The sequence below is a fragment of the Pseudonaja textilis genome, chromosome 2 (assembly GCF_049901715.1).
Source record: "Pseudonaja textilis isolate UNSWEBS1 chromosome 2, rPseTex1.2, whole genome shotgun sequence".
In the NCBI taxonomy this organism is placed as follows: Eukaryota; Metazoa; Chordata; class Lepidosauria; order Squamata; family Elapidae; genus Pseudonaja; species Pseudonaja textilis.
The window spans coordinates 78207020-78217152 of record NC_141991.1 but is presented as its reverse complement, the minus strand read 5'-3'; the positions used below and the strand labels follow the sequence as shown (position 1 = coordinate 78217152).

The 10133-nt window shown below is 41.2% G+C and overlaps 1 long non-coding RNA gene across 1 annotated transcript; it reads right to left on the bottom strand.

The window, feature by feature from the left end:
- Window positions 1-1582: 1582 nt before the first annotated feature.
- LOC148126924 (uncharacterized) lies at window positions 1583-5079 on the bottom strand. The gene is made up of 3 exons (XR_015741722.1): window positions 4944-5079; window positions 1885-1969; window positions 1583-1702 (listed from the first exon to the last, which is right to left on the bottom strand). It is a non-coding gene; the product is annotated as an uncharacterized LOC148126924 (long non-coding RNA).
- Window positions 5080-10133: the final 5054 nt, after the last annotated feature.

The window sequence follows — 10133 nt, the reverse complement described above, 5'->3', positions numbered from 1 at the left end:
TTTTTCTTTAATGGAGTGGTTTTGAAAAGACCAGTTTGGTTGCTCTTACATTTACTTCTTTAGTACAAAAATCCTTATAAGAGCTGGAGGATTCTGTCTTTAATCCATAGAATTCAATTTAACAAGATATAGGCTGCAAACATCTAGAGGACCTTTCTATATCTCTTTGCTGCCATCTAAGGTCCATGTGGGATTTTTTCAGATCTGGTAGTACTAGTAAAGTCCTCCTAATTAAGCTTAGTATGCTTTGGCCACACACATTCTTTCTATCCACATAGTGCTAGCAGCCCATCAGGCAGATAAAATTGACTTTGGCCCAAGAAATCAAAGCTTTTCCATTGACACAGGTTTTATAGCCAGTCCCAGGAACAGTGGTTCTAGCGGTTCTAGCTGATACTTTTGTTAGTATCATCTGTCTCCATGATGATGTGATGGGAATAAATATTATGGATTTCTACAGCTGCTTTGATATATTCCTGACCATTCTCTTGTCAGTCAGCATACTTTACATGTTCTAAGTCCAGCAGGCATAATTTTATCAATACAGAGCAACAGCAATAGCACTTAGTCTTATATACGCTTTACAGTGCTTTACAGTTTAACAATGTCAGCATGTTGCTCCCAACAATCTGGGTTCTCATTTTACCTGACCTCGGAAAGATGGATGTTTGAGTTAATCTTGAGTCAGTGAGAATCAAACTGCTGAACTGCTGGCAGCCGGCAGTCAGCAGAAGTAGCCTGCAGTACTGCATCCTAACCTCTGCGCCACCACGCCTCAACTATTAAAATTATTGTCTTGTAGGTGGCAGTCCTATGCCCTTTGATCTTCAAGACTCCAGTCTCCTCTATCTTCTAGGCAATGTAAACTTTTATTATTTCTGCCCAGATGATCCTTTTCTTCTGCAAAGGCCTGAAAGTTATTACCGAATTCCAGCACTAGTTTTCTGTTGTTTTTTGTCATCCATTGAACTTGGGGTGGTGGTGGTTTTTTTTTTCTGATTGTCATTCTTGAGAATTACTCCCTCTGTCAACTTCTGGGGTAGCATTTCTTTTGTTTGATCTAATCAATCTCTGTCTTCTGTGATGAACTGAAGTATGACAGCCACCGCTCTAATTCTGTTTTTTTAATTCAAGCCCCACCTCTCAAGTTGCTTATTAGTAAGTAAAAAGGAGTTTGCTGAGGATGATATGCTTTCTGCATCTTATATGGGTGTGAAATGTCTTCAGATTGTCAGTTTGTGTAGAAATGTTGTTGATTTATCAAACAAGGCTAGTACAGTCTGAGTGGTTAAAAAAACAGAGGAGAGTTTTGCTGTTAGAAGATAATTTTTTCATCAGCTGGAACATCATTAGAGCACAAGTACAAATGCTACTTTCCAAGTGAACAAGTATACTTATCAGAAGCAGCATTTTCCTGGAAGTTTTCATTCTATAGGAATCCATTATCTTAGTTGGCAAGGGAAGAATTTGTAGAGATTCTCAATCATCCAGGTCATGGTTTCCCCCAAAATGTTTTACAAATGGCATCTGGCAAAGTTGGCATATCATCTAATTTCTGGAACAGCATTCCAAAAATTTACAGAATTTATAGAATTCTAGGATATGAAATTCTCCATTGAAGTGTCTGAGGTGAAGAGCCATTTATCTTCAATTGTTCCAGGGTTGGTTTGGTGTCCCTTTTTCATACCTATAATGCCAAGAACTTAAAGGTACAAATTGAAAAATTGATAAAATAAGTGGAATGTTAAAAGTAAAATTTACAAAGGAAAAACAAATCCCCCCCAAAGGCAAGAGCTTGTACAGAACTTGCTAAAACAACTGTTATTCTAGCATCATTTTAGAAAAAAGAAATGAGAAAAAAACAGTTGTTTAAAAGTTGTTTACCTGGATAGCAATGGACTCTATGTAGGTTCTGACATGATTCTCCTATTGAACAAATCAGTCTGAGGAGGAGTTTTGCTTTAATATTCTAAGGAGGAACAAGAAAATGAACATTGTGATATTTTATAATACAGGTAGTACTCTTCAACTTACAACTGTAATGGAGCCCGCTCATTACGGTCTTAAGTTGTGACAATTGTAAATCAGGTTACCCATGTTTGATGACTCAATTTGATGACTTTTTTGCATGGTCATTATGTGACGGCTGAGGTCATTAAGTGAACAATGGTTCACTATGAGTCAGTTTTGCTGAAAACCAAAAGTAAATGCAAGTATTCAGCAAAACTATCATAAAACATTGCCACATGACTATCGGATGCTGAAAATGGTCCTAACTGCATGCCAGTTGTCAAGTATCTGATATGCGGGGGGGGGGGGTTCCAGCTTTCAAAACCAGTCTTAACAGTACCACTAGGGAAGTTCATCATAAATTCCTATAGTACCAAAACTTATAATTGGCACACAGGAGTTCCCGGTAAGTGTTTGGCAATCTATTCTATTCACTTAGCAAAAGCTCAGTCTAGCTCTTAAGAGACTGCTTTCACTTATCACACAGGACAATTGCAGATCACAATGGTGGACAAACTGTGTACTTGTGGATTTGCATTTGAGTATTTGCTAATATCAGGATGGATAAGGCCAATTATAATTAGACACTGCATCAGCAGGACTGATCTTTAAAATAAGCTGAGCCAAACTTTAAAAATCAACTGACCACTGAGAGAAACTCAAAGACTCATCCCTGAAGATGAGCAGACAATATCTCTCTTGTCTTACCTCTTGTAATTAACAATGGGCTTTCTCTAGAGCTCATTTTAATTTCTCTCTCAGCTATCTTGGATTACAAATTCAGCAAAACTCCATTATGACAGGGGTTATACCCATGCAGTTCAGGTGAAATGAATCTATTGAGTGTGTGTGTGTGTGTGTGTGTGTGTGTGTGTGTGTGTGTGTTTTAATGCTATGTATTTTATCCTGACCTGACACAAAGGCTATTGCAGCCGCTTTTTAAAAAACTGGCTGGTCAAACATAGGTTTATATAAGAAACTTTATAAGCTGACAGAGATCCCAATATTATCCATTTAGTTGTCAAATTTTGCCAGCGCTTCGCTGCAATGATATATCAGGTTACAATTATGGGATAGGGTGACCAATGTGGCTATACTGATAGCTACTGGGTATATAAGATCATGCTTGCCTCTGTAATTTATTTTACTGAGCTTAGTGTCTGGTCTATTATTGTAAAAATATTATGCTAGGATGTTTTCAAGAGGAACACAAACATGCTACAACCATTGCACATCATGATCTGAGAACTGTATCACTTGTTTTCACTTTTAATATATAGGACCCTATCAAGAGAAAAACTTTGATCTCTTTCTGTTCCTTTTTAGACTCTTGGGTTAGTTAAATGCATAGTATCAGTGGAAAGAACATTTGCTAGGGAAACACACCTTGAATTTTCCTTTCAAACTCCTGCCATTTTTTTCCTATTCACTTGCTCAGTAAACTTGCTGCCTGGAAACTGTCTGCGTTGTATTCTTTCACAGCTCTTGTAGTAGGAGGTGCTAACCCTTCAAAAGCAATCAGCAAACTTTCTGGGCATATCCTTCGCAATCAGAAGTTATTCAAGTGATAGTTCTACCAGCTGAGCATTCAGCTCTCAAAACAAACAGCTTCTTTGTTCCTGTCTTTCTTATCTCTTCCTCCTGTTGAACCCTATGAAACTCCTGTTAACCCTTCTTGGTTGCTCTCTCAGCATTCTCATTCCCTGGAAAAAATGACTGCCTTATATTCTTTCTAAACTTTGTACAACATCTCCAGTAGTAATTGCAGGATTATGGTTCCCTAGGTGTGGGGAGCTTCTTTTTTTCTTTCCTGCAAAATGCTGTTTACCCTTAGTTAAGCAGAAGAAACAGTGGTTGGGCTTGAATCAGAAGTGGGCAGAGGTACCCATTTTTGGACATCTCTCTTCTTTCCTGAGTGACAGCCGACCAGGAAATCAGAGGTGTTCTCAGGATATGACAGAAAAGTCAAGATGGTTGCTGTGATGGTTAATAGAAGCTGTGCTTGGTTTTTATTTGTGTTGCAGGTGCAATAAAAACCAGGTAGTTTTGATTGCATTATTGTGCCACCTCTTGACATTTTTTACCACACCCTATGGAGACAGCTTCAGGGAAGAGGCAAGTTGTTTTGCCACTGCTTGATCTCCTATAAAGAAATTTTGAAAAAAAAAACACAACCCTCCAAAACAACATGAAATTTAGCTCCAGATTTGGGCTAGATGGCACCAAAGAGATCCAGAACACTCCAATGCTTTGCTGACTTCTAATAGTCATTTGGATTTTTGAAGCTCAGAATCATTTGTTCTGAAAGAGAGACTAAGGTCCTGAACACTAGCTGACCAGCAATGGCAGGAATATGGGATACAAGCCAGCATTAAACCTATAGCAAGAGAGGAGTCACCACTACAAACAACATTTTGTCTTGGTGTAGGGTTTTTTGCCAGCTAAAAGGATTGGTGAGACCCAGTCTGCTGTAGTGGATAAGGCATCAGGCTAGAAATCAGGAGACCATGACTTCTAGTCCCACCTAAAGCACAAAGCCAGCTAGGTGATCTTGGGCCAGCCACTTTCTCATAGCCTTGGGAATGAGGCAATGGCAAACTACTTCTGGGGGAAAAAAAACACCTTGCCATGAAAACAGTACGGGCTTTTGTCCAGGTAGTCTCAGAGAATTAGACATGATTAACAGGAAGGCCTGGGAAATTTTAAAAAAAGATTGGTAGACAGCACTTCAATCTGGTTATGAGCAATAGCTCTGAGCCTGCAATAGTAAAAGGGAGTAAGGCAATTTCTTATTCCATTTTGTTAATCAGCCTCCTGGGTATGGTTCTCCCCTTCACTAGGAGTATTTTCAAGAATACACACAGACTTCAGGCAAGTGTTATTACTGCAATTCCATAATAAGCAGGACACCTTCTTAGATTTAACCAACTCACTTATCCTTTTGCTTTGATAGGCTGTTCCCACTTGGGGATTCTTCCAATCTGCTGGCTGGTGCACAGCACAGATTTTCGCAGGTAGGGGAGGTAGCTCCAACATACCGTAGCAACGAAATGGGCATCGAGGGGTTGGAGCTGGTGGTAATATTGCTTCAGAACTGAACTAATAAATACAGCTGGCCAACGGGGAGGGGCGAAAGGCCATTATACCCAGCAACTAAATTACGGTGGCTGAGGGAAACGCGAGAAAGAGATAAATCCCTTTTTCCTGCTGATCAATGCTTGCTCCGATCTTCCATTTCTCGAGCCTCCCTGAGAGTTCCCGACTCTCCTTCCTGCAGAAGGCAAACGAGGGAGCAAGTTCGCTGGGGGGAGGCGGGGGGAATGGGAGCGGGAACAGCGGAAGCGGAGCGGGAGAGATGATTTCTCGCCGCAGAAGCTCGCGCGTCCTCTTCCCAGGGAAGCGCGTGAATCATCGCTGCAACGCGCTTCTCCCGCCCGGGCTCCGACACGCTCCCTGCTGTCCCCCGCCCCCAACACACAGACACACATACACACACGCGCGCACACAGGGCCTAAGCTCTGCCTGCGAAAAGAGCCCGCCGCAAGGGCATCGATAGAGCGAAGGAGGCCGCCTGGGGATCTTTATAGTGCCCATCCCTTTGCCCTAAAGGCTTCAAAACAACGGGTCGCGCGGGGCTATGAAGCTACCGTTCCCTACTGCAAACATTTGGAGGGCCGCTCAAGGTCAGCAGAGACGAGGTTTTCTGTGTCTCCTTGCCACCCGCTCTAGCGGTCGACGACCTCTCTTGCAGCCCGACGACAAGTAGCCACGAGGGCTGCCGAGGTCATAAGGGGCGACGGAAGAGAGCCGGTGCGCTGCCCGGGACGCTTCGCCTCAGCAACGTGGGCTGGAAGTGGCATTCCCAGGCGGTCGCTGCTGCTTTTTTATTCTCGTTTTCCTTCCTGTGAGAGGCTGCAAGACAAGCATTCCTTTGTTGCCATCTAGTAGCCATTCGTATTCTTGCGGTCCGGGTGATATAGGTTTGCCTTTGAGGTCCCTAAGTCTCCTTGTTCTTGGCCCATCAGCCGCACAGCCCAGAGACCATCCTCCAATCCCCACTGTTGGGTTTATTCCACCTCCACTGTGCTCTTAGCTGTCAATTTCCCTCTCTGAGGGAGATGAGCAGTTCAAAAGCGTGGAAAATAAATAAACGATTTGTTTTTTTAATCTCATGACTCATCTTGAGAGAAAAAATTGCTGTGATTGGTCCAGCTGACACAAACAGGTAAATAGCGACAACAATGATTACCATGCCTACAATTATGCTTGTTTGGAAACAGGAAAAGGTGAAAATCACATCAAGTTCTTGATGAACATTTGCAGTGTTCCACCTCTCTCAATCCTGGGTTTCTCACTAGCCTTTCCCCACCTACACACAGTTCAGTGGAGTTCAATGGAGAAGGATGAATCAGCTGGATGGAATGAAATGGAACTGTGTCATCTGCACTTTTCCTCAGGCTGCTGAGAAGGTCTGCAGAACCTGAGGCAAGGACTGCTTTTTTTTTTTTTTTTTTAGCTTGGGGTCTGCCAAGTCTGGCATTGGGGCTCAGCTTTCATAATATGGCAATTGTCCCATTTAAAAATGCTGAAATCAACAAGGGGCCCATTGAGAAGTTTTCTGGGTCTGGAGCACAAAGAAACAGGACCAAATGGGCAGAGAAGTGGTCAACTAATCCTTTGAATGGGATAACTTTCCAAGGGATGATTATGCTTCTAATTCCTGTAGTCAAGAATCAGCTATTCAGAAATTATAACTACTCTTAGGTTTTAATATTTTGCTTTACTGGTGTTATTGTGTCATTCGGAGAGATAACATCCCTGGTTGCAGTTAGCAGTTACCCATTTATCATAACCATTTTAACTAAGTGCTAGAAGAACAAACATTTCAAGTTTGGGTTCAACTGTTGCTTAAACAGGGAGGAATTCTACCCCTTGGGACTGTTGTCTTAAAGCTTTCTATCTTGGGTCCCTAACAAATGTGTAGCCTATAAGAAGGTGCCTCCTCTTATAGTTTATCTGAGAGATTGCTACATAGGCCAGCAAGTATACTATTAGGTGTCCAGTTTTATAGAACTTCCCCAATCCTTTGATTTTTCCAGAAACATTAGTTTCTAAGATTCCTGATACAAAAGGTCTCTTTATGCACAAAACATATTTCTCTAAGAGCTCCTTTAAAAGCCCAAGTGTTCCTGCCAAGATCCCTATAAGTTATGTGTCAAGTTTAGCTCAGGCAAGGACAGGAAGAATCAGGCTGCAACATGTACATACAATGCAGAGCAGGAATAGAGGCCACAGGGAACCAGTTCAAATAGAAATAAGCATTTGAGCTAATTGGGAAGCTGCTGACACCAGCACCAACATTTGATAGTGGCTCCTTTCTTTCAAAGGACACAGTTGGATCCCCCTCCCACAAGAACTGATGGCACAATTTGTCTGGATGCAGGATCAGCCACAGGATAATTAGCATCCTTGTTATTATTATTCCTTGGGTGTAGCACAGTTGTAGATCATTTGCAAGGAACCAGGTGCACAAAGGTATATTTAATACCCATGGAAGGGCCTTTATTTCTTAATGATCATTTTGGTTAGCTCTTGAGGAAACAGACGAGAACATTAAGAGAGACAATCATCTTGGATAGCTGCTCTGTGGTGAGTGGAGCAGAGTCTTATTAAATCTTAATGTGTACTTTATTCCTGGGAAATATACAAAGCAATTAGGTAAAAAAATTCTCATAATTTAATTAGAAAAAAAAATATGTGGGAAAGAGAATATCCTGTGGCATTTCAGTTGGAGTCAATTCTGTTCTGCAAAGGGAAAAGCCAACTATGCAGGATAAGATAAGTAACATTGCCTCTTCACCTGACATGTTCAGGGCTTGGAAGATGATGTCAGAAGACAGAATAGTACAGATAGAGCGTCATCACTGTGATACTCTGTTCCTGATGCCACTCCACCAATAGAGGAGAAAAGCACGAAATAAATTTAAACAGCAAAGGATTGTTACCAAAGATTAAGAACTAGCTTTAGAAAAAGATTCTAACTTATATTCTAACAGATTTTGTAAATTAGCATCTGGCTTATTAAAATTGTGAACTTATTGACATGTCTTTGTGGAAATGGAAGAGTTCTGATAAGAAGAACGATGTAGTTGCCTCAGGTGACAAATAGTGAGCGGTGCAGACAGTTGTGCATCATTTGGCCTCTGGACCCTCTAAATGAGTCTGGAGGAGATCTCTCTGTCAGTGCTGAAGAAGTATGACATTGCCAAACCCTTTGGCATTTGCATACAGAAAGACCGGGCAAGGAAGCCATCTTGTTTCTTTGCCTCAGGCAGCACAGTCATTTGGGCTGGCCTTGAGACAGGATTTTTAAATATAGATCCTCCATGAAGTGCGAAAATATCACAGTCAATTTGTGTTCTACAAACAGTCAGCAGCAGAAAGATAAAAGCAGGAGCAAGAATGCTGTCAAGTCCTCTTCTTCTTTTCCTCTGCATCTTGTCGGACTTTGCCGCCCCCTCTGTTAAGAGGAGAGTTGAGTTTAAGAAGGCAGAGCCTTTTCTTTTTTTGTGCAGGAAATATTTCACCCTGCAGGTTCTGTGGCACGCAAGTTATGCGCTAAGATGCCATCTTCTGGAAGCTGGCAATTGTACGTGAGTCTATTTTGACAGGAGATAGCCCAGGCACTGTCTCGCTGTTAGCAAATAGTAAAAGATTGTCCCCAGGAGCTGGTGGTGGGGCTTCATTTTTGAACCCTTCAGCTTGCAGATGATAAATTAGTATGAATGTTAAGCATTTTAGATATTGTTTCCTTCATTCTAGTCTGCAATCACAGTCTGTCTGACAATGGTGATTACCATCAGATGTCAGGTTCCCTCAGTCTTCCTATTTTTTCCTCATCCTTCTGGCAATCTATCTACTTTTAAAAATTATTAATGTGTATATTGTTATTCAGCAAAACATATATTTATCTTCCTCCTCTACTTCTGTTTAAATAAGAAACTGGCGTTTAGAAACACTGAAGGGCTTTCTTCCCATCTGTACATGAGAGTGTGTGTAATTAGATACATCTTAAGAAGAATTAAATTAACTTGCTCTGGAAAAATGGTTCTTATCACAGTTTTGCTCCTAAGAGTCCCCCAGCGGATGAAACAAATTACTAAATCTGATCCATTGGCCAGAGACATACTGTAGATGCCATTTCTATAGCTCCCCAGCAGTAAATTTATAAAATGAATGGAACAAGTAAATTGGTGTCAATGGGAATAGATATGTGCTGAAAATCCTCCACATCCCAGTCCAATAAAGAAGATCTCCAACAGAGAAATTTGTGTAATTCATGCAAATGCACATTCACATCTCTTGTGCAATTGGCCAGGGGAAGAGACGGATATGCAGAAGACATAGATATTGACTACTGTGTATATAACTAAAATGGAAATGGAGACCCTGTCATATTCATATTACAGTGCTCATCCAATCCTTCCCTCTTTTAATTCTACCTGCAAATCCTAACAGATTATTGACAGTTCCAAAAAGGATAAATAAACTCTGCTTGCTGAGTTGCTTGCTACTGCAGCTGTCACCACATTGCACTAGAATGGCTCCTAAATTAAAGAGCTTATAAGAGAGTGGTTTTTTGTTTTTTTTTTTGGAAACATGGATCGGAGCTAAGGAACACTTAATCCTTCAGGTCATGTTGAATTGTAACTCCCAGCAGTCACAGGCAGCACAACTGATGGTGAGGAATATTTGGAGATTTTGCACACAGATTCCCTATTCTTTACCTGTTTGACTGTGTCTATTGGCGGAATCACATAAACAGATTCAACACCATCGTAGAGGATGAAATTCACTTTAATTAGCTTGGGTGGGGACTATCCTGCCTAGAGTTATATAATGGGAAATAGCACCTGGGAATAGGAAATTGATTTTATGAAACTGACTGGACAGCTGATGTTTGATTTGGACCTAAAAGAGGTACAAGAGGAACTGTCTGACTCTGAATGAAGGGTGGTGATAGAGATATTGTAATGCTCTATGTTCTGTAACTCAGATGGCAACCGCTTGGACAAGTCCCTGCAGCTTTCTTGGCTAGATTTCAGATGGGGTTTGCTATTACC